Raw genomic sequence first — 25,797 nt, forward strand, 5'->3', positions numbered from 1 at the left:
CTGTCGCCACCATTCTAGGTGAGGGAATCAGGAAGTGAAGCGAATCAGCTTCACTTCCCGGTTCCCTACTGCGCATGCGCGAGCTGCGCCGCGCAATAGGAAATCTCTGCGCTGTCACTGGGACCCGTGTGTGTCCCAGCAGACAGCGCGGCAGGGCAGAAAATGGCGTAGACTCCCACGGGAGTGTATGCCCGGAAGTGGGTGAAAATACCTGTCTTTGACAGGTATCTCCACCCCCCTCCCCCCTGAAATATGTCAATTGTGACACCGGAGGGGGGGAGGGATCCGATCAGCGGAGGTTCCACTTTAGGGTGGAATCCCGCTTTAATATTCATGAAATTGGTAACCTAGATTCTTTTAGATCTTTGTTCATTCCTCTTCTACTAAATATATGTATTATGTACTCATCGGACACGTTATACAGGGTTTCAACTACATAATATATGAGAATGAATTAGAGCTGCACCATTAACCACTTGCTTACTGGGCACTTAAACACCCTTCCTGACCAGACCAATTTTCAGCTTTTGGTGCTCTCACACTTTGAATGACAATTACTCAGTCATGCAACACTGTACCCAAATGAATTTTGTGTCCTTTTTTTCCCACAAATAGAGCTTTCTTTTGGTGGTATTTGATCACCTCTGGGGTTTTTATTTTTTGCGCTATAAATTAAAAAAGACCGAAAATTTTGAAAAAAAAACGCATATTTCTTTGTTTCTGTGATAAAATTTTGCAAATTATAATTTTTTTTTTCAAAAAATGTGGCCACAATTTATACTGTTACATATCTTTGGTAAAAATAACCCAAATTAGTGGATATTATTTGGTCTTTGTGAAAGTTAGAGAGTCTACAAGCTGTGGTGCGAATCGCACAAAATTGATCACATCTGATGTACTGGTGGCCTATCTCATTTCTTGCGACCCGAACAAGTCAGGAAAGTACAAATACCCCCCAAATGACCCCTTTTTTGAAAGTAGACATTCCAAGGTATTTAGTAAGATGCATGGTGAGGTTTTTGATGTTGTCATCTTTTTCCCACAATTCTTTGCCCCCTTGAGATCTTGACAAAGTATTTCCTGATTCTTTCTATGCAGAGAATTCTCTCTGCTCTGTTGAAGTTGAGAGCCATCAAAAGAAAGGAAAAAAAAAAAAAACAGGCAGTCTGCCAAGAATCACAACATTCTTTAGCAGTGGTCCTTAAGTATAAACATTGTAACAATTTGTCCTTTAGATCAAAGGAATACACTTTAGTGTGTAAATGAGAGAAGTTTAACCACTTAAATGCTAAACCTTTTTGTGACATTTGTTGGTTTCAAGTTAAAATCATTTTTTTTGCTAGAAAATTATTTAGAAACCCCAAACATTATATATATATATATATATATATAGTATTACAGTAGTATAACCAGAGCTAAAGTCCTCCTTGCATCAGATAAATACTAAAACAGCGCAAAAAAAAAAAATAGAAATAAAAAATTGATGGTAATGAAACCATAGTGCAATGGCAAACACAACGGCCAACAGTCTTTATGTATATATATATATATATATATATATATATATATATATATATATATATATATATATATATATATATATATATTAGTAGAGACCCTAGGGAATAAAATGGTGGTTGTGGCAATATTTTATGTTGCACTGTATTTACGCAGCAGTCATTCAAATGCAATTTTGTGGTGAAAAATTACACTTTAATGAATTTAAAAAAAAAAACGAATCAGTAAAGTTAACCTAATTATTTTCTTGTATAATGTGAAATATTTTACACCGTGAGAATCATGATGTTTTTATTCTTTTTATTCTAAGCACAAAAAAATCGTGATTCTCATTTTGGCCAGAATTGTGCAGCTCTAGAATGAATCATACTGACTGCAATAAAATGAGGGGAATAAATGTTCAAATGAGACATCAAGATGAATGTCACATTATACACTACTTACATTCCTTTCAAATAATAACTATTCAGCTGCTGAAAACAGGTAAGAAAAAAAAAGAAAGTAAAGAACGAAATACAATGGCATCAATGGGGATTGCTATGTTGGCCTCAGAGAAGCATGTATGGTCTTTCTCCTGCTGTTGCCTGGACATGTCAGCCTATGTATGCCCTGAAAAAGTGGTATTTGGAGGTAAATCAAACACCATGTGGATCAGAAATATGCTTTAAGCTATTTGAGAATACAAAAAAACGAAATCTCCCTTTCTTTGCCTAAAGCATCAGGATTCCAACATGCTCAAGTGTATCCCATTTACAAGCAGAATGTTCATTCTTCAGATACTGAGACAATTGATGTGTTAAACACTGCTAATGTATGGTAGGAATGTGAAATGTACTGAATAGTAGTAGAAACTACATTAAATCTCTTGGAGTGTGTTCCTCTCTAAAAAGATGTTATATGTCTGAGTAGAGGAATAGTCCTGTCTCAAGAGGTTTGCCTTGTTCTGTAACATCAGAATTGTTCTTTGAAAAGTACTTATGTATACATTTTTAAGGTCTTGCTGCCCAGTTCAGCAACAAAGCAACCTGGGTGATACACCAAAGCACATGCAAGATTTCCAGCCATACAAAGAGACAATTGCCCCTTAAAGCCCCGTACACACGAGCGGACTTTTCAACATCCAAAGTCCGACGGACTGATTCCGTCAGACTACTCGATCGTGTGTGGGCTGCAACTGACTTTTGACTCGCCAAAGTCTGAAGGACTTTAGAATATGGAACATGCTTCAAATTTTTCCGAAGGAACTCCGCCGGACCCGGTCCCTTCGAAAAATTTGCTTGTGTGTATGCTATTCCGACGGACTAAAACCGACGCTAGGGCAGCTATTGGCTACTGGCTTTGAACTTCCTTATTAGAGTCCAGTCGTACGTCATCACGTTCGAATCTGTCGGAGTTTAGTGTGATTGTGTGTGGCCAAGTCCGCTCAGTCGAAAAGTCCGTCAGAACTCTGTCGGAACTCCGGCAGCACTCTGGCAGAACTCCTTCGGAAGTCTGTCGGACATAAGTCCTCTCGTGTGTACAGGGCTTAACAGTATCAAAAATCTCCAGTCACTGTATATTTACTTGTTTCAAAAAAGGTCTTCACTTTTCTTTCTGAGCCCCAAGGTCCTATGATTTAACACCCCTACTCCTGTGGCATGGCATAACTGAACATTATATAACATTGGTAAGGATACTTTGCTCCTTAGGCTGGGTATACACCCGTAGAATTTTGTTTGACACTTTTCCTTGTAATAATGTTTGTTCATTTTTCTAACCATTAGCGAGGTACAATTCATATTTTCAACCACAATGACAAAAAGGAGCAGGGTGGAAAAGTGAACGTTAAAAACAAATGGAATCTTGAAATACTTTCGAATGACATTCAAATGCACCCAAAGGCTAGGTTTTAGTAAATGTAAATTATAATGTGAACATTCATATTTCTGACCTTGAACCTACTCTTAACACTTAAAGTGATACTAAAGTCTAGTTTTTTTCTGTAAAAATAAAAAACATGTATACTTACCTGCTCTGTGCAGTGATTTTGCATAGAGCAGCCCAGATCCTCCTCTTCTTGGGTACCTCGCCGACACTCCTGGCTTCTCCCTCCTGTTAAGTGCCCCCGCAGCTTACTATGAGGGCACCTGAGCCAAGCCATAGCTCTGTGTGTCCATTCAGACATGGAGCTGCAGTTTGGCACCGCCCCCTCTCTCCTGATTGACTGACTTTGATTGACAGCAGCAGGAGCCAATGGTGCCGCTGATGTGTCTCAGCCAATCAGAAAGGAGAGTCCCGGACAGCTGAGGGACTCATGCATATTGCTGGATCGAGATGGGGCTCAGGTATGTATTGGGAGGCTGAGGGAGGCTGCTGCACACTGATGGTTATTTATCTGAATGCATAGAATGCATTCAGATAAAACATATTCTGCCTTTAGAACCACTTTAATCTCATGCTAACCTTAACAACCTAGTGATTGGCCACTTTGGTCCAAGCACTGAATCCTGAGAGGAGGATAAATAGTCCCACATACCCAAAAGAATCGGGTAAGTGTAATGACTGCAGCATGTTGATATAAGAGGGGTAACAGCTCCATAGCTTTGTCTTGAAAACCTGAAAGCTTAACCCGTAAAACAAATGTCTTAAAGTTATACTAAAGTCAAGTTTTTTAAAGTTAAAAATAACAAACATGCCACATTTACCTGCCCTGTGCAGTAGGGAATTTGCACAGAGCAGTTCAGATCCTCCTCTTCTCAGATCCCTCTTCGGTGCTCCTGGTCCCTCCATCCTTTTGAGTGCCCCCATAGCAAGCTGCTTGCTATGGGGGCACCTGAGACAAGCCACAGCTCTGTGTCCATTCAGACATGGAGCCATGACCCGGCTTTGACTGACAGCAGTGGGAGCCAATTTGCGCCATGCTGCTGTCTCAGCCAATAAGGATTGGAATCCCAGGCAGCCAAGACACTCCTACAACATCGCTGGATAAAGCGGGGGGCTCAGGGGAGTATTAAGGGGGCTGAGAGGGGCTGCTGCCCACAGAAGGCATTTAACTTAATGCATAGTATGCATTAAGATAATAAACCTTCTGTCTTTACACAGTTGAACATTTTATTTATTTTTTTATTTTTTTTAAATAGTTTTTATTAAGTTTTTTCACATTTAAAAAAATCTTACATACTTTGCAACACAATTTGCAAATCATTCATGATAATACTCAACATTTTCAAAGTATATAAGTGTACATACATACAGAAATTACATTAGGTACTTGAATGGATCGATCCTTTAACATACATTTAAATACAAAAATAAATCTACACCACGGCATATCCTCTTAATTCTCCTGAGCCATCTAAGTTACTAACTATCAAAAAAAAAAAAAAAAAAAAAAAGAGGGAGGAAAGGAAAAAATAAAAAAGAGGAAAAAGAGGAAAAAACTGGAATCATGCCCATTCCCCTATCTCAAAAAAAAAGAAAAAAAAAAAGGGGGGGAGGGGGGAAGTGAAAGGGGAGGAGGAGGAAATTTTCAAAATCAATATCCCCAGTTTACCATTTTATTAGCCTATCTCTTAAAACCTTTAAAATAAATTAGTTGCTCCTTGATCCTAAACTCAATCATAACCCATCCCTTAACCTATCTCCTAATGTTAGCCTAAAGCTGAACTCCAGTCAGATATACAAGACACAAATTAATGCAGCTCTGTAGTTATTAATACATCCTTACATTTATTTTTGTAAATACTAGCAGTTTAAGTGCCTAATTTTTGACTTGGTATCATTCTCATGCAGTCCCCATGCAGCAGAGCTCAGAGATGGGGGGTGAGAAGCATTACAAAGAGCCTAACAGTGCAAGAAGCATTCTGATAGTAGGAGAGAGCTAAATAATAGAGATTCTAGATCATTTTTTATTGCTGCTCCTTTCCCTATCCAATTCGAAAAAGTGAAAGATTGGCTGTGCATAGTTACCAATCAGCTTCTATCTTCAGCCTATTCAGTTAAAGGGGTTGTAAAGGTAAATGTTTTTTCACCTTAATGCATTCTATGCATTAAGGTGAAAAAACATCTGACAGTGCCGGTGCCCCCAGCCCCCCCATTTTACTTACCTGACCCCTCGAAAATCCCGCCGTACTCTTTGCTGCTCAGCCTGGCCATTGATTGGCTGGAGTGGATGGATTGAAAGCAGCACAGCCATTGGCTCGTGCTGCTGTCAATCACATCCAATGACGCAGCTCGCGGGGGGCGGGACCGCGTGATACAGCGAGCGGCTATAGCCGCCGGCTGTATCACGGGAGCGCGCCCGCAGATGCTTCTCACCATGCGAGGGAGCTCGCATGAACGTGAGAAGTACCTGCGGGAGGAAGCAGAGACAGCCACCGAAGGGACCCCAGAAGACCAGGTTCGGGGCCACTCTGTGCAAAACGAGCTGCACAGTGGAGGTAAGTATAACATGTTTGTTATTTTAAAAAAATAAAAAAATTTACTTTACAATCCCTTCAAGCTTTGAAAATGATAGATAGAAGTTGATTTGTTGCCCTGAAGAGCTACTCCAGAGACTGTCTGCTCCAGTTTTGATAAATTCCCCTCTATATGTTTACATTTATGACTCAGCGTAACGCTCCTTAAATATTCCAGTTTATTTGTATCTTAACAGCTGATACAGGTATTTTTGAAGGCAGCAGTGTGCCCTCACAGATACAAATGGAATGCTGAAGCCTGACTTCAGCTAAAATATTTTATTTGTGTTGGCAGGATGAACAGTAAAGAAAAAATTCCGAACCGATCCCACACTCCAATTGAGTGCTTCTGTCAGTATACCGCTTCCTAAGTCTGAATATAGATATCAGATATTCCAACCGCTCACAAGCACAAAACAAGACAACACTTGCTTAGCTGCTCAACATGGAATGATTAGATAATTAGCTAATTGCTAATTAGGTTAGGTTTTAGTCTTCTACTGTATTATAAATACTTGTCATTTTGGTTCTAATAAATCGGTCCATGTTGAGCAGCTAAGCAAGTGTCATCTTGTTTTGTGCTTGTGAGCGGTTGGAATATCTGATATCTATATTCAGACTTAGGAAGCGGTATACTGACGGAAGCACTCATTCGGACCTGAACTCAAAGCCCTAGTGAATGTGTACAGTTTTTCCTTTGTTTCAAAAGGCCCTTTTAAAGAGGAAGTAAACCCTGATGAGTTTACTTCCTCTTTGATTCCCTGCAAAGGTAAAGCATAATGGGCTACTATGCATCGCATAGGAGTCCATTATGTGTCACTTACCTGACACAGGAGCCAGCGATGTCACTGCTGTCCCCTGTAGTCCGGAGCATCCATCTTCTCGGTGGGTCTCGCTGCTCCGCCGCTGTCATTCGGCGAAGCTGCGACGACGTCACTCCCGCGCATGCGGTGCCTGTCTTTCGGCAAATATCTCCTAAACTGTGTAGGTTTAGGAGATATTTCTTGGACCTACAGGTAAGCCTTAATCTAGGTTTAGCTGTAGGTCAAAGTGTGTTGTAAGGGTTTACAACCACTTTAATTTCTCAGTCAGTGGTGGCCCTTATGAGAACGTGACTTCAGCTACCTCTACTGCTCTTGTGTACAGGGATTGTTTAGGAAAAGAAGAAGTGTCCTCTTGTTATGAAGTTCTCCTGAGGTATCCAATGCTTCTCCTCACCCCATCCAAGTTTCTATAGAAATAAAGAACATAAAAGACATCCCCTAGACTTTTTATTGAGCCAGAGAGTATCTGGCTGCCTCTGCACTAACTCTGTGAAAAAACTGGCTTACTTAAGGGGCCCCTACGGGGGGTAGTGATGCAGATGTATGATACATTAAAGTATAACTAAAGGCAAAAACATTTTTTTAGTTTTGGATAGGGTTCAGAAGGATTACAATCCCTCCGTTTTTATTGCTGTCTCTGCTCCAGTTAAGGAGATTACCCCTCTCTATTTGTCATGTTAACCATTATTATTGAAAGTGAAAGCAAAGGAAAATCACACATTTTGGGTTATCCCCATAAAAGTAATAGAGGGGAAATCCTCCAATGGGGACACTAGTTCTAGTGAACTGGGGGTCTCCAAGGAATTTCCTTAATTTTCAGGTTTTTTCTCTAACTTCCTGTTTGGCTATGGCACAGGAAGCAAAGGGAAATCTCTGCAAAAAAAAATCTGACAGGGGTTATAACCCTTCCTTACTCTATCCAAAATGAAAAAAAAAGTTTTGCATATAGTTTTTCTTTAAGGCTCTGATATCAACATGAATTTCAAGATCAATTATTCCTTTTATTAAGTCAATCTACACCCAGATTTAAACCACAACTATACCCAGTTTGCTGAAGTGCCAATTGGTCTGTGATACTCCTACTGTGTGCTAGAAGTTAGTAGTTAGAGCATGCATAGTGACTGAAATTACGAACTCCAAGGTGTTGATTCCCGTTACATAGATGTCATTTAGTGTGCCCCATTAATAACTGTTCTGTATTAGTAAATGAGTTATGTATGCTGTAACTATAGTACTTTATTCATTTTGTTCCAGTTAGAAATACCAGGACGTTAGTTAGCAAGACACGGCTTGTGACAATACGCTAAAGAGATGATTGTAGCTTGGTAACTGAACTGCAGTTCATGTCTTGACATAATCACCTAAAACTGAATGGGCATAAATCGCAGTTGACAAATATAGTCAGATCTCTTTGTTTATATAACATTGTAGCGACAATACTGAATTATTTATTAGATGTTTCAGGAAAGGCCATTCTAGGTTAAAAGAAGCAAAGAGCTTTTAATTCAGTAAAATCAAAAGCAGGATCAAACATAGGAACATTGGGTTGGATTTTCACAGCTAATCAATACTGATTTCCCGTCCCCGCTGCAAAAGTAGAAAGATGGTCGTGGCTGGATTTTTGCTTTTTAGCTACCACAGACTGTCCTTTAACATCTTAATACTGGAAACCTCTTATACATGTTATTTATTGTTATTTCTATTGAGGGCTTTTAGTGTTATGCATGGGGTGCAGGGTTCAGGATTACACTCAGCACCAGGTCCAGGATTGCTCTATGCACAGGATTCAGGATTGTGCTTAGGACCATATCCAGGATTGCGCAATGCACAGGGTGCAAGGTTCAGGAGTGTGTTACACACAGGATGCAGGGTTCAGGAGTGTTTTATGCACAGGTTGCAGGGTTCAGGAATATGTTATGCACAAGGTGCAGGCTTCAGCACATTGTGCCTTGCACAGGGTGCAGTGTACAGAAGTGCATTACACGCAGGGTGCAGGGTACAGGAGTACATTACATACAGTGTGCAGGGTTCTGGGGTGAGTGCATTACATACAGGGTACAGGGTTCTGTACTGTACTACATACAGAGCTCAGGGTTCAGGACTATACTATACACAGAGATCAGGGTTCAGGATTGTGCTATGCACAGAGTTCAGAATTTGAGACTGGGCCTTATGAAGGAGCATACATGGTCCAAATGCCGTGCACTGCTCGCTCTACCCCTGACCCCGGTGGGGCATCAGCGGCCAGCTCTGTGTGTACCTGAGTGTCCAGGAAGCGCTGGGAGCCACCAGCGCCACTGAAACCAACGGTTGCCGACAGCAACACCAAAGCATGTTCTCCCTTCGAGCAGATGAACTGCAACTTTGCCACATGCAGTGATTTAGCTGCAACACTGTGAGCTATACTTGTAATAAACATTTTAGCACTGCTGCACTTAGATGGCGCTGCTCTTTTCTTCTCTCTTCAGACTGCACTAGGCACAGAGCTCAGGCATCAGGATTGCACTAAGTTCAGAGTTCTGGACTGCGCTATGCAGATAGTTTAGGGTTCAGGATAGTGCAATGCAGAGAGTTTAGGACTGCACTATGCACAGATCTAAGGGTTCAGCATTTAGGATTGGGCTACAATATGCACAGAACTCAGGATTGTGCTGTGCATAGAGTTCAGGATTGCACTACACACACAGAGCTCAGGGTTCAGAATGGTTCTATGCAGTCAGCCCAGGTTTCAGCTGCTTCTCAGCTCTGACCTCTGCGCCTCCTCTTCCACTGCCCGCCAACCACCCCATCAGTGCCCAACCTCCCTCCATGTGCTTACTTTGTAAAAAGCACCTCACAGCGGCACACTTGTTTGGCTCTTCCCCTTCAGACAAAAGGTGAGGATCACAGAAGCGGTCCCCATTAACACACTGCCCCCCCCCCCCCCCAGTGTCTGGTCCAGTGTCAGGGCAGGGAGGGTTCTGTGAGAAACCTTTTTGTGTTAAAAAAGTGATAGTTGTAAGTGGCAGGCAAAGGGCCAGCGCCAGAGTCTAAGTAAAAGCCCTGCTTATAATTACTCCAGATACAAACTGATTATCACAAGTACCTGAGTCTAATACATCAAAATGTATGTAAACCCAAAATCTACTTTTTCAATATTTGTTGACATTATAGTTACATAGTTAGTAAGGTTGAATAAAGACACCAGTCCATCCAGTTCAACCTAAGTGAGTGTCTACAATTGTCCTTATCTCTGTACATTGCACACTCTCATCAGTCCCTACCCTCAAGGAGCCCACAATCCAAGGTCCCCATTCATATACTAGGGCCAATTTTGGACAGAAGCCAATTAACCTACCTGTCTTTGGATTGTGGGAGGAAACTGGAGTACCTGGAAGAAACCCACGCAGGCACAGGGAGAACATGCAAACTCCAGGCAGGTAGTGTTGTGGTTGGGATTTGAATCAGTGACCCTTTTTTCTGCTAGGCGAGAGTGCTAACCACTACACCACTGTGCCGCCAAAATTATGCCTCACTTTATACTGTTTACTTAAGCCAATCAATTTCTGTGACTCTATTCCAAAGTCTTTCCAATGGAGATTTTGCCACTAACACTGTTGCAGACTGACAACCCTATGCCAATTCCTTGCAATTAGCAGCGGCATAATCAGCCTGCCATGTGAGCTTATTTAATTAGCTGCTGGGCTTTCTATCTGATGGACTTTATAGGCAGCCCAATAAGACTTGATAGGCAGCCCTACAGCCAACTGAAGGAGCTCATATTCTTGCTAATAGTTAGAGCTAATAACCAGCAACAGGAAGTGCTGCTATTTACAGAATCTCTGGGTAAAAAAATTGGGACAGGTTCAAAAAAATGTATTTTGTATAAAAAAACTGTATACTATGAACTATGATACCAAACGTGCCAGAACTCAGATTTTGGTTGTACATACATTTTAAATACACCGATCTTCAGTAATCATTTGACATAGTTATCTAGCCATTAACACTAGCATGGAGTCCTGAACCTCCTCGTTCACTCTGTAAATGATGACAGCAAAGGGTAATGTGAATATGTGACGGAGAACCTTTAGAAATAAATATTTGGAAGTACTTTTTAAACCTAGACAAATGATCTTCTGCCAGCTGACACAGTGATGCTATCTGCCTGTCTGGTTTGAGTGTAGTTAAGCAGAATGATTTTACTAGTTATATGACTAAAGGGGATTTCTATGGTGCTGAAACAAACATTTGAGAAAGAATGGCTTGCTGTTAATAGAAATATGCCAGCACAAAGTGTTCTCTCTCAATAAATAATCATATAAAATTAAAGACTATTATAAATACCAAGACGTATTATAACATATGTAAAAATATGGATTCACAATTGTGCAGGTTAGTTTAAAAAAAAAACAGAGGATTTTGCGAGGGCGTATCTTCAAAACTACATAAAACATCTTGTACTTTCCCAAGTACAATTTACTCACTTCCATTTATTTAAAACTGACTTTATAAATTAAAGTACAATGAAGAAAAGGACACTAAATTGAATTGTCACTGTAGACCTATTTAATTTAAAAGACACGCGTTAAAAATTGTGTAATATAGCAACCATGTAAATGCATCCATGGGAGGTGGCCTACTAATGCCGCGTACACACGATCGAATTGTCCGGCGTACTTAGTCCGGCAAACAATCCGGCGGATAATCCGGTGGACTTTCTACCGAATGGACTTGGCCACACACGGACACACAGAAAGTCCGGCGTTTGCTAGCGCGATGACGTACAGCACGTACGACGGGACTAGAAAAAGGAAGTTCAATAGCCAGTAGCCAATAGCTTCCTTTTCGGAATTTGCTTCTGAGCATGCGTCATTCTTAGTCCGCCGGACTAGCATACTGACGAACGTATTGTCCGCTGAAACCCAAGTCCGGAAAGATTGGACTGCAAAAATACTTTCTAAGTCCGCCGGACTTTACGCTGAGAAAGTCCACTGAAGCCCACACACGATCGAGTTGTCCGGTGAAATGCGTTTCGGCGGACTAAATACGCCGGACAATTCGATCGTGTGTACGCGGCATGAGAGGCTGATTACTACTGTAGATTTTTGTCTTCTTTTAAAAATGGTCCTAAAATAATAAAAGTTTTACTTATTTCTATCACATGAAACGCTGTGACTGTCCTAGTTGTTTCTCACTGATTTGGTTTATACTTAATGTGCTACCTGACCAATTTGTCCACCTAGCTTCCTATTTCTCTTTCCAGATCTGATCTGTAAAATGTTTATATGCATACATTCCTATGAATTCACAATAAGCCCTATGGCAGAAGCAGTAAAAAATGATGCAGCACTTTTGGATATCAGTATTGATTTTTTTTTTTGTTATTTTCTACCCCAAAGCCCTTGTATACACGGTCGGAGATTCCGACGGAGATTCGGACCGTTTCGGTCGGATAATCCGACCGTGTGTGGTCTTCATCGGACTGTTTCCATTTGAGTAGCCGAAGGACCAAGTTTTCCAACTTGTCGGTAAAATTTTCCAACAACATGATCCGATCGGACCTTGTCCGATCATGTGTAGAGAATTCCGATCGGACAAAGTGCCACGCATGCTCAGATCAAATTCCTACACCAAAGCTATTGGCTACTAGCCTGAACGTAGTCCCGTCGTAACGAAATAACGTCATCACGTTCTGAACGATCAGATTTTCCGACAACTTTGTCCGACCGTGTGTATGCAACAGTTTCGGACAAAATCCGTCGGACAAAATCCCTCGGACAAAATCCGACGGATTTGGTTGTCGGAATGTCCGACCGTGTGTACAAGGGCTAAGGAGTTCCACAACTGCGCATTTCTTCTATTCTATGTGGCGTATTCATATAAATTGGAAGCAGTCAGGGTGCTAATCATTTGCCATCACATTCAGATCTCTTGCTCTAGTTAAACCACTCCCCATAAGTTTGCTGGTTCATTATTATTTATTATTATTATTATTATTATACAGGTTTTCTATAGCGCCAACAGTTTGCTCAGCGCTTTACAACATGAGGGCAGACATTACAGTTACATTACAATTTGGTACAAGAGGAATCAGAGGGCCCTGCTCGTTAGAGCTTACAATCTAAAAAGGAAGGGGCAATTGATACAAGAGGTAATAGCTGTGGGGGATGAGCTGATGGAGGAATTAAAACAGTGTTAGTTATAAGCAGGATAGGCTTCTTTGAAGAGAAGGGTTTTCAGGGACCGTCTAAAGATGGATAGATTAGGGGACAGTCGGACAGATTGGGATAGAGAGTTCCAAAGGATGGGAGAAGCTCTGGAGAAATCCTGGAGGCGACAAGGGAGCTAGAGAGCAGAGGGTCTTGGGATGACCGAAGAGAGCGGCTTGGTTGGTATTTTGGGACTAGGTTAGTGATGTAACTAGGGTCAGAGTTATGGATGGTTCATGCCACATTTGTGCCCACATCTGGAGCCATTCATTTCTGGGGAAAAAATAACTTTAAAAATACAATCAATGTTACAGCCACAACAGATTTTTGTTGTTTGGCATTTGAAGATGGCATCATTTTATTAATGATTTACCACTGATTCCTATGGACTTATTAGCCTTGCTTACCGTTCGCAGACATTTGCATTACTTCTGGTGCAAGTGAGCATTAGAACATGCAAACATCATTTGCAATTGAAAATATTCACACTCACAATTAATCACAGATTCACATTAAAACAGACAATTGCAGTCATATCTAGCGGGGGAGCATAAGGCCATCAAACACGTTACAGTCTACATTGGACAATACATCATATAACTTGTGATTTGTCACCAGTGCACATGATTGAAACAAGATCGAATAATAATGGGGATAAATGCCTGCATGTGACTATAGGTCCTACTTTGTTAGCCTAGTGTGAATGTATTCTATATGCCAAATCACACTAGCAGATGTAGGGTGGTTAGAAAGGGTTAGGAAGGGAAGACTGAAATTCTTTTTAATCAATACAGTTAATTATCTAAATCTGTAATCTATGTAATGACTGGTTACTAACAACATCTCAGTTCTAGAGGTTCCTTAGGTATTTCAATTCTAGTGACTTAATTGGACAATAACAAATCTTCCTAGGTATAGTTACATGCACAGGCGGTTAACATATTCATTTCCTCCAGTCACACTGATCTCTATCACTTTCCCTATTGATCTATTTACCTGTCTGCAGTGAAGATGAGATAAGAAGAAGGAAGGATCACATAAGGGTACAACTCAAAAGCACTGACCTCTCCTAAGATTGTTCCTATAAATATAAACTAGCTGTGGCATTCCCCAGACCACATAATTCATTACATTAGCCACAGAACAGCCAGGTGTTCTTGAACAAACAATGTTTACATGCCAGGATCTCAAAGAGATTATAATTAAAATAAATTGTACTTGTAAAGCAGATTAGTAGATATCGTTGAGCTGTTTTCTTTATTTTTAATCAGCTGAATGGCACATATTAAACGTAATTTATTATGATTCAATACATGACAATACATCTGTGCATTTTTCTGTGAATTATGAGGATATGCAGTCACTAAATATTCCCTTTCTGATGATTTGAACATAAAAATGAATCCAATACGAGGGGCCAAAATAGGATGTTTTTCCATATCAAATGTCTAAATATTCCTTCAGAATCCTTCATGAAATTGCTCCAGAATTTATAAATTAACTGACAGAGAATATTTATTGATATAACACACTTCACCCACGCGTACAATACTATGAAGGTATATGAATATTTATACACAAGAAAAAGCAGCTAGCAGAGTTCACTGGTACCGAAGCAACTGTAATGAAATTATAAGTGCAGCACTTTCACATAAACACACAGAGAAAAGTCATTTTCAGTAAGTCATTAAAGGTTCAGCGTTGAGGACTCAACAAGTGCAATTTCTACATACAAAGGGGTGCTGTAAGAGGTCCTCCACCAGTCGCAAAGCACACACTGTTCCTTATGCAACGTAAACACGATCGAATTGTCCGGCGGAAATGGTCCGGCAAACAATCTGGCAAACAATCCGCATGGACTTGGCCACACACGGACACTCTGAAACTCCGACGATTTCTAACGCGATGACGTACAGTACGTACGACGGGACTAGAAAAAGGAAGTTCAATAGCCAGTAGCCAATAGCTTCCTTCTCGTACTTGCTTCAGAGCATGCGTCATTCTTAGTCCGCTGGACTAGCACACTGACGAACGGATTGTCTGCTGAAAGCCAAGTCCGCCGGATACATTTTGAGTCAAAACTACTTTCTAAGTCCGTCGGACTTTACGCGGGAGCCCACACACGATCGAATTGTCCAGCGTACTGTGGTCTAGTCCGCCAGACAATTTGATCGTGTGTACATGGCATAACCCTCAGTAGTGGACCACTCTGCATAAAGTAGTCAAATACGCTCAATTTAACTCAGCTTCGAGCCGCAGTATCCACAAGGACACCTGATGTCTGTAGCCTTATCAACACAGGAAGCTCGACCAAATGGAGGCCCCAGATCATTCGGGGCTTAGGAATAGGCAAAAAAAAACTATATTGTTAAGTATTAATGGTATCAAAATGTATTAAAATCCACCAAAATACTCGCAAACGTTGTATAAAAAGATTGCATATCACTCCATAATACATTGGGAATGCTTCCAACCAACAAGTGAGCCGACTTCCATGTGCAGCAACGTCACGTGACCAAGCTCCACCTGATGTGTTTTGTCATAAATATGTCATCAGACATCATCAGGGCCCCTGATGAAGCCTTTATAACGAAACGCTTCCGTGGAGTTTTAAACATTCCCAATATGTTATAGAGTGATATGCAATCTTGTTATACGTTTGTGAGTATTTTGGTGGATTTTAATACAATTTTGGTACCATTAATACTGCACAATAAAGTGTTTTTTACCTATTCCTAAACCCCCACATGATCTGAGGCCTCTATTCGGTGGAGCACCCTATGTTGAGAAGGCTACAAACATCAGGTGTCCTTGTGGATACGGCAGCTCAGAGCTGCGTGAAATTCAGCTTGTTTATGCAGAGTGGTCCACTACATTACAGAGAATATTTATTGGTTTTAAAGGTACCAACTCCAGAGCTGTCATCCTTATTTTCCTTCAATGGCCAAAAAAAAAAAAACATATGCGGCAATAGTGAAGCCAAAATCATGATGCAGCATGAATCTTCAAAAACAAGTCAGCAATGACCGTTACCACATCTAGCCTCTTCAAAAAGCTGACTACAGAAAAGGCAAAATATTGGAAGAAAAATCTTAATGTCGCATCATTCAGAAATTTTCTTTAATACATGGAGTATATATCACATGATCAACATTTATCAGCATCTGGCCATGCTCTATTGTTCCTTCACTGCAACTACTACCATTTTGTATACCTAATAATCTATTTAGAAATGTAAACATTCAAAAGGAAAAAAAGTAGATATGACATTGGACTGGAATATTTTCAACTTCTCTGTGTCCTGATTAGTTGTGCTAGGTAGTGCATGCACTTTATTTACTTTGAGATTTATAAATCAGAATCAATCAGAATATAAATCTGAAGAAATACAAAAAAACTTGTGCTAGAGTTATAAAACAATATACTGTATATTTAGAACATAAAATGCTACTGAAAATGACTTAAAGTGGAGTTTCACACAATTTCCCAAATTCAGCTTATTATCAAGCTGGCATAATATATATATAGTCAAATGGCAAGATTTTTTATTTTTTTTTCCTAAGGGTTACCTTTTTATGCAGTATTAATGTGGCGTTTCCTGTGTCAGCCACCCAACGGGTATCGGCATCATATCCAGCTGTGCATTGTCTCCTGGGGCGGCACACTGTCTCCTGGGAGCTATGAATCAATCTTCCCAGGAGTCAGTGTGGCTAGCCGCCTCTAAATATCGCGAGATCCCGAAACCAAAAGTGACGTGATGATGCCAGCTGTTATGAGACCTGTGTGGTTTTGTTTTTCTTTGATGCCATCACAACGGGGCGGGCACTTCCGACGCCGACGCCCGTTGTGATGGCAATGTCGGAAGCTTACGGTGCTGCAACGTGTACATAATGCGCATGCGCGGAAACGGGTGGTGCCTGCTTGTAGCTCAGAATCACTGTATCCTGGAACTGGCTGCTTGTGGGCTTCACATACCCACAGGCAAGATGACAACTGCCAGTAGCACAGAATATAAGTTCTTTTTACATACGAAAACGGACATCAGGGGGTAATTTTGAAAAAACAAGTGGGACATTAACATTATATTTGACAAATTGCAGTAAAATCAAATTTTTGTGTATATATTTTGCACAGATTTGAATTTGTCTTCTTAAAGATGTTTCAGTCAGAGTGTGTTCTCTGCACTTATCACATTTCCAATCATGTTTAGATATTGTTCTCTAACCAGACTGCACATCCAGAACCACTTAACTTTTTGTTTAAATACTGTTTTAACCTATGCAGTGGACTGTTCATGTAGAAGACCACCCAGCAGGTTAAAACGCTTTCTTTGTTAACTTTTGAAAAACACAATTACGGACCAATTATGTGCAACCACTGTCTTCGCTCAGACACTTGGCAAAGCTGCTTGCATTTAAAAGTAACCGCATTTGTGGATCATCTGTGCTTCAGGTATCAAGTATATTTACACAGTCCATTTCTTTACAGACATTGGGCACTTTTACATTATCTGACAAAGTTATTTCAAATAAAAAAAAAAGTAAAACTCTTATGCCGCGTACACACGACAGGACTTAAGTCCGGCAGACTTTCGACGGAGTTCTGACGGAGTTCTGACAGAGTTCTGACGGACTTTCCGAATGAACGGACTTGGCCACACACAATCACACCAAAGTCCGACGGATTCGAACGTGATGACGTATGACTGGACTAGAATAAGGCAGTTCATAGCCAGTAGCCAATAGCTGCCCTAGCATCGGTTTTAGTCCGTCAGACTAGCACACACACGAGCGGATTTCTGGGTCCGGCAGAGTTCTGGCGGAAAAATTTGAAGCATGTTCCATTTCTAAAGTCTGTCAGACTTTTGTGAATCAAAAGTCCGTTGCAGCCCACACACGATCGAATAGTCTGCCGGAATCATTCCGTCAGACTTTTGATGTTGAAAAGTCCGGTCGTGTGTACGGGGCATTAGGTCTACCTTTTACAGCTACAGGATTTTTATTTACCCAATCAAACTCTCTCTAGTCCAGCCTTTCTCAACCTTTTTAACACAGAGGAACCCTTGAAATAGTTCTCTGGTCTCAGGGGAACCCCTGCTAAAAATGAGAAATCTACAACTCCTGAAACATTAGTGTGATGGTCAGTGGGAAGAATGGTCCTTACACTTGTCATCATTGGGAAGAATTACCTCCTTACAGATAGCTAAAAAGATCAATGGTGTCAGTGGGAACTTATCTGAGAGACAGAAATTTCCCAATGCTGAAGGAACCCCTAGCAACCTCTGGAGGAGGGTTTGATATAGTGGTCATTATATTTAACTGGACAACTTGAGATCTCACATTCACCAGCAGACAAATTAATATGAAGACCACTGCTTATGGTTTATAAGGACTGAGGGGCCGGATGCAGCTGGGTAAGAGGAGTCCTAAGTAAGGGAAATCGCTTTTAAGTAAGAGACCAGTGTGCTCAGTAACACATCAACCATGAAATTGTAGTGGTGGTGGAAATAGGCATTAGTGTCAGTTAACACATACTTAATTCTAGCTGAGCTACTGACATACTGCTATCATGGGTTACGGGTTACTTCCAAATGGCATTGGTTGCAGCACTATGGTCCAGTGCACGTAAAGGAAGTGCATCACAAAAAAAATGTTTTGAAGCAATTAAACCGTGTTTTGATGAAAATGACATTCTAGTGAAAGGATGTGTTATCTATTCTATTACTGACCAGTCATTTCTAAATTGTAATTGCACTGAAAGGCAAACATACATATATATATATATATATATATATATATATATATATATATATATATATATATATATATATATATATATATATAGATATACAGTATCTCACAAAAGTGAGTACACCCCTAACATTTATGTAAATATTTTATTATTATCTTTTCATGTGACAACACTGAAGAAATTACACTTTGTTACTATGTAAAGTAGAGAGTGTAGATGAAGGATGAACAAACTCTGGACAGCCACACTCCGGATCAGATGAAAAGTAAAAAATGCCTTTATTTCTTCAAAATGAAAAACCTCACATCACACAAATAACAGCAGCAAGAGGGAAAAAGTATAAAACAAAGTAGAGAGTGTACAGCTTGTATAACAGTGTAAATTTGCTTTCCCCTCAAAGTAAATCAGCACGCAGCCATTAATGTCTAAACCGCTGGCAACAAAAGTGAGTACACCCCTAAGTGAAAATGTCCAAATTGGGCCCAAGTAGCCACTTTCCCTCCCCGGGGTCTTGTGACTCATTAGTGTTACAAGGTCTCAGGTATGAATGGGGAGCAGGTGTGTTAAATTTGGTGTTATCGCTCTCACTCTCTCATACTGTTCACTGGAAGTTCAACATGGTACCTCAGGGCAAAGAACTCTCTGAGGATCTGAAAAAAAGAATTGTTGCTCTACATAAAGATGGCCTAGGCTATAAGAAGATTGCCAAGTCCCTGAAACTGAGCTGCAGCATGGTGGCCAAGTCCATACAGCGGTTTAACAGGATAGATTCGGACATGGTCGGCCAATGAAGTTGAGTGCTGCTGGCACTGTGGAGCTACCTACAGTTCATTGAGGGAACCATGAATGGCAACATGTACTGTGACATACTGAAGCAGAGCATGATTCCCCTCCCTTCAGAGACTGGGCCACAGGGCAGTATTCCAACACAATAATGACCCCAAACACACCTCCAAGACTACCACTGCCTTGCTAAAGAAGCTGAGGGTAAAGGTGATGGACTGGCCAAGCATGTCTCCAGACCTAAACCCTATTGAGCATCTGTGGTGCATCCTCAAATGGAAGGTAGAGGAGCACAAGGTCTCTAACATTCTCCAGCTCCGTGATGTCATCATGGAGGAGTGGAAGAGGACTCCAGTGGCAACCTGTGAAGCTCTGGTGAACGCCATGCCCAAGAGGGTTAAGGCAGTGCTGAAAAATTATGGTGGCCACACAAAGTATTGACAGTTTGGATCCAATTTGGACATTTTCACTTAGGGGTGTACTCACTTTTGGTGCCAGCAGTTTAGACATTAATGGCTGTGGGTTGAATCATTTTGAGAGGAGAGCAAATTGACATTCTTAACAAGCTGTACACTGACTACTTTACATTGTAGCAAAGTAATTTCTTTAGTGTTGTCACATGAAAAGATATAATATTTACAAAAATGTAAGGGGTGTACTTTTGTGAGATACTGTATATATATATATTGTGAAATTATGAAAGGCAAGGTGATTGATGGACATTTTGTTTCACCTCGCATGCCTTTATTTGCAGAAAACTGAGGTGGAATCCGGTCTGGGTTTTACCAACCACCTTGGCAGGGTTGGTTCCGGACCAGATTGTGTCCACTTGTGTCCACCAACAGGTGGTATAAATTAAGCAGGACCTGAGCAAAGGATGTCTCTTGGCTGCTGGGACTCAGGAAGCATAAAACCTGTGAGTTAGGAACCTGCAATGTTCAGTTAGTGCCTGGATGGCAAACATTTATTTTCTGTTTTTGTTTGTGTTATATAACTGGCTACAAGAAATAGGAGAACCAACTTGGTGTGGGACTTTGTAGGTACTACCATATCACAAATTAGTAGAAAAAATATAAAATTTATTATACACAAAAAATACATAAGAAACAAGGATGCATAATGATGTACAAACAACAGTGACCAGACACAGTGCAGAATTCTAAAGCCAACAACGTTTCAGAGATGAATTGTATTCTCCTTCATCAGGGGTTTTCCACAGGAAGTACAGTGTCTATAAAATTTAAATACAAAGTAATGAGCCAACAAATCCTGACAATTACTGCATATACATGGAGCAATACAAAATGAATACTTACATCCTGATCACTAATAAAGTACATGCAGACATCCAAAATTTTTTTTTTTTTAAAGTGAAGAAAGGACATCATGCCAAGGAGCCTCCCATGAATCCCATCCATCAGTGGTTGATAATGAAATGGCTGATAATAATAAGACAGAAAGGGGCTTTTGGGTGGACAAAAATATGTATCCCCTTACTTATGCCTCGTACCCACCAGCCCACCGGGGTCTAGATTCCCCGACAAGCAGCGGGCTGGTATGTATACTGGGGCCCAGTATGTGGAGAATCTGAAAAAGAGCAAAAGGAAGGGGGAAACAATGATAAAACTTGGTAATAATGTATATAAACACAGTACATATACAATGTATATAAACACAGTACATATACAATGTATATAAACACAGTACGAGTATGAATTGGACGGAGGGGGAGCAATTGCATGACAACGTGCGTGGGTTTTACTATCATATTTTGATTGGGATAGTTTTTCTATTGGAGGGGTAATAATTTCTCCCCCTCCTTCCAATTCCCATTCGTACTGTGTTTATATACATTATTACCAAGTTTTATTGTTGTTTCCCCCTTCCTTTTGCTCTCTTTCAGACTCTCCACATGCTGGGCCCCAGTATACATACCAGCCCGCTGCTTGTCTGGGAATCTAGACCCCGGTGGGGCTGGTAGGTATGAGGCATAAGTGAGGGGATAATTACTTTTGTCCCCCCAAAGGCCCTTTTCTGTCTTATTATTATTATTAGTCATTTCGTTATCAATCACTGATGGATGGGATTCGTGGGAGACTCCTTGGCATGATGTCCTTTCTTCACTTTTTTAAAAAAATGTTTTGGATGCCTGCATGTACTCTATTAGTGATCAGGATATAAGTATTCATTTTGTATTACTCCATGTATATGCAGTGATTGTTGTCAGGATTTGTTGGTTCATTACTGTGTATTTAAATTTTATAGACACTGCACTTCCTGTGGAAAACCCTTGATGAAGGAGAATACAGTTCATCTCTGAAACGTCGTTGGCTTTAGAATTCTGCACTGTGTCTGCTCACTGTTGTTTGTACATAATTATGCATCCTTGTTTCTTATGTATTTTTTGTGTATAATACATTTTATATTTTTTCTACTAATTTGTGATATAGTAGCGCCTACAAAGCCCCACACCAAGGGGGTCTCCTATTACCTTTTCTTGGGATGTGGTACACTTTTGTAGCAACTTTATTCAGACAGTCCATTCTCATTAAAACTGGCTACAAGTCAGATTTTAAGAAACCTACAGTGTGGACTACCTTTTTCCCAAGGAAGGTGATCCCCTTTGAGCTAACCAATGACATATAGTGGATTTGGGCAGGCATCTTCCTGAACAAGTGGAAAGATGGAGGATATGTTAAAAGCCCTGCTGCAGGCCACTGCATCCCAGCAGGAAACCAATCACCAGCAGCATGAAACTAACCGGCAGCAACTGAAAGCCAACTTCCAGGCGCAGAGGCCCCTGCAGCACAGCAGGAGGCGAAGACCCTGGTGGAATTAAAGAAGAGGGTCTACAGGTCTGCAACCAGTGGAACAGAAAATGATGAATGCCAGCTATTACCTTAGAAGATGACACCTGCAGACGATGCGGAAGCTTACCTCGCAACTTTTGAAAGAGTCTCTGTTCGGGAAGGATGGCAAAAAGAGCAATGGGCAGGACTGCTAGTACCCTTTCTAACAGGAGAACCCCAAAAGACCTATTTTGACTTGGAACCAGATGCTGCCCAGGACTTTGAGACACAGAAGGCTGATATACTTGCACTAAAAAGTCTCAATCAAGTTGAGGCATATTAAAGTCCATAATAAAATCACTATTTCTTCTTAATAGCACCACAGTGATTATACACAAACAGGAGAGAGCCCAACCACCGTAATAAAGACCTACTTACCAGAGGACAAGCATAAAGGGCAGATAGCTATAACCTAGCCGCAGCCTTTAGCTTGCAGATGTCAATCGAACCGGTTCGAGCAGACTGGATGGTTCCAAGTCTCTTCCTCTCACCGTCTATGAAGTCCATATTGCTTAGGTAAAAGCCCCAAAAAGAGAAGACTGAACATAGCATAATACAGTCTCTAATGTTTTATTTAGAAAAAGGTAATACACTTACATCTGTATGATGAATATCACATATTTTAAAATCAATGCCGGCCGGAAACAAATGGAGCCCGTCCTTCTAGTGAATCTGCATGGTGACAGGGTACATACTGACGTCACCACACGGATTCACTAGGAGGACGGGCTCCGTTTGTTTGTTGCCGGCCGACATTGTTTTTAACATATGCGATATTCATCATACAGATGTAAGTATATTACCTTTTTCTAAATAAAACAATATAGACTGTATTACGCTATGGTCAGTGCATGCATGGCAAAGATTTATTTTCTATTTTGTTTGGGCTATTTTCATGCAACCTTTTAAAATAAAACTGGCTACAAGTCAGATTTTAAGAAACCTTGCGTTTAGACTATCTTTTTCCCAGGGAAGGTGATCCCCTTTGAGCTAACCCCTGACAATATATACATATATAAAAAATGTTGCACTTAAACTGCATGTCAGGTCCTAATGAGAACACAAACCAATAATTTGTCTCTCACACAATTATAATGGGAATGGGGATAATTGGTGGTTATCCCTTCCCTTTCCCCCCTCTAAATGAGGACTTTTGTAACATGAAACAAATTCCTTTCATTTTTGTAAATCTTTAAGCTCAGACTGGTAAAGAGCCATTTACCATTAATCAGATTAAGGGATGAGGGCTGGTTATGGGAGAAGATCTTCGTTGAATGTGCAATTTCTACAATTGTGCAAACATTACTAGAAAAGGAAAATTGCAAGAAACATTTAGTTTTGGTTTTTGACAGATATCAATATATTTGTAAAGAAAGGCTAAATGTCCACTTTTCGATTAGATACATTTAGAATAAATCTTGTGTTTGAAGATGTAATTATTTGGATAATTAGTACTTGATATAGGAAGTTAAGCTACTGCTGGATGTAATTAAAAAATTGTTTTAGGTTTAAGGGCAGAAGTAAATAAGAACCATGAAAGCAAGGGAGATATAATATGGTTACCAATTTGACTGCAGATGTAGATGCACTCTGGTTCTCAGATGGATTGTAAAAACAGACCAAATCTTTGTGACATCCCAACAAAAGGGGATGCCAACAGTTTTTAGTTCAAAGTCAACACTCCTAAAGCCAGTTGAAACAGCCATGCTTAGGCCTGAATGGAGAAAAGGCAGATATGGGAGGCCTGATCGGTCCAGCTTACGGACAGCAGCTGCTTAGCTCTCACTTGAACTCAAGCTGTCCTAAGCCATTGTTTGTCAGTCATAAAAAAATAAAAATGATATCAGCCATGATGATTTTAATAATTTGATCCATCAACACATTTACAGGAATTGGACACACAGCAGATGTTACAGATATCTCTTTACTGAACAGCGATTTTCCTTTTTGCGGGCTTGCCAACTGGGGTTTTACACAAAAAATGCATTGCGGCTATAGAAGGAAAAGCTCTTGCATGAGAAAATGATTCATCATGCCAACATTTTTTAATCCTAACTCAACTAAATGGATCATATCTATAAGTTTAATTTCTAACTTCAATGACAAATTTGCCAATTACAGTACCATGCCACTCAGTATAGCATAGAGAAGCAATGAGCATTTCAGGACCATCCATCTGATGGGATGAACTCAATTCTATTAAATGTCTACACGGATTAAGCTTTTAAATTAAATCCCCACTCCACAGAGTTGAGAGGAATGTGGTAATAGTAATGTGGTGATATGACTTATCCCCATCCCGCTAAACAGGACCTGCAGGAGAACATAAAAAAAAAATCAAGATCTTAGTGGTAAATTATTCGATTGGGACGCAGAAGTATGTAATTTCATAGTATCAATTTTCCAACCATCACAAGTCAAAACTCTTAGGTTGACATCAACAATATATTATTAGATCTTCTCCTGTAGGACTTAAGGTTCAGGTTAATTACTCCATGAAGTGCTAAAGATGAACATATAGCTGATATCTATGTCCTTCACCACCTACCATGTGATATAGCCCAGGGTAGGTCACACATGATGCTTTATACTCATAGCATACATAGCAGAATAATACAGTATATAATGCATTATATAATATATACAGTATATAGTACAGTATAGTATACTCTTAATATACAGTTTATGTAATGAAAGATGTGTGGTTTGTGTAAAATATAGAGAGGATTTTACATGTATTTTTTTTTGTCATGATGTTCTACTGAGTACTTGACCCACATGTTCAGTACACCTAAGTGTGATGGTTTTGAAGGCTTTTTTTGCATGAGTCACAAGTAGATTGTAGGCAAAGGTACATAATTGTTTCAGATCTAATGCAATGAGTGAATCTGATACATAGTAAATAATCTGATGTTTTCTGGTGAATAATTGGCAACTAAATCACCTGAATAAATACCTGCAGGGTCACCATCTCCAAAATAAAAATCGAATTAATGAATCCAGACTTCTTGGATTCATAAACTACATGAGCATCTACTGCCTGTGAAATCTAAACATATACTGTATGCAAATGATAATATAAAATTGTGATTCTATGCCCTTGTACACACGGTCGGACATTCCGACAACAAAATCCGTCGGATTTTGTCCGAAACTGGTGTTGCATACACACGGTCGGACAAAGTTGTCGGAAAATCTGATCGTTCGTAACGTGATGACTTTATTTCGTTACGACGGGACTACGTTCAGGCTAGTAGCCAATAGCTTTGGTCTCGTAATTTGATCTGAGCATGCGTGACACTTTGTCCAATTGGAATTCTCTACAAACGATTGGACAAAGTCCGATCGGATCATGTTGTTGGAAAATTTTATAGCCCAGCTTTAAAACTTTGTCGGTCGGATATTCCGACGGAAACAGTCCGATAGAGCCCACACATGGTCGGAT

The 25,797-nt window shown here is 40.3% G+C and overlaps 1 protein-coding gene across 3 annotated transcripts in view; it reads right to left on the reverse strand.

Moving 5' to 3' along the window:
- COL4A6 (collagen type IV alpha 6 chain) overlaps positions 1-25,797 on the reverse strand; it is a 337,569-nt gene that overhangs the window by 169,084 nt on the left and 142,688 nt on the right. The window lies entirely within an intron of this gene.

Source organism: Lithobates pipiens, unplaced genomic scaffold (genome assembly GCF_037356315.1).
Source record: "Lithobates pipiens isolate NorthernLeopardFrog02 unplaced genomic scaffold, aLitPip1_a1.2 Scaffold_1, whole genome shotgun sequence".
In the NCBI taxonomy this organism is placed as follows: Eukaryota; Metazoa; Chordata; class Amphibia; order Anura; family Ranidae; genus Lithobates; species Lithobates pipiens.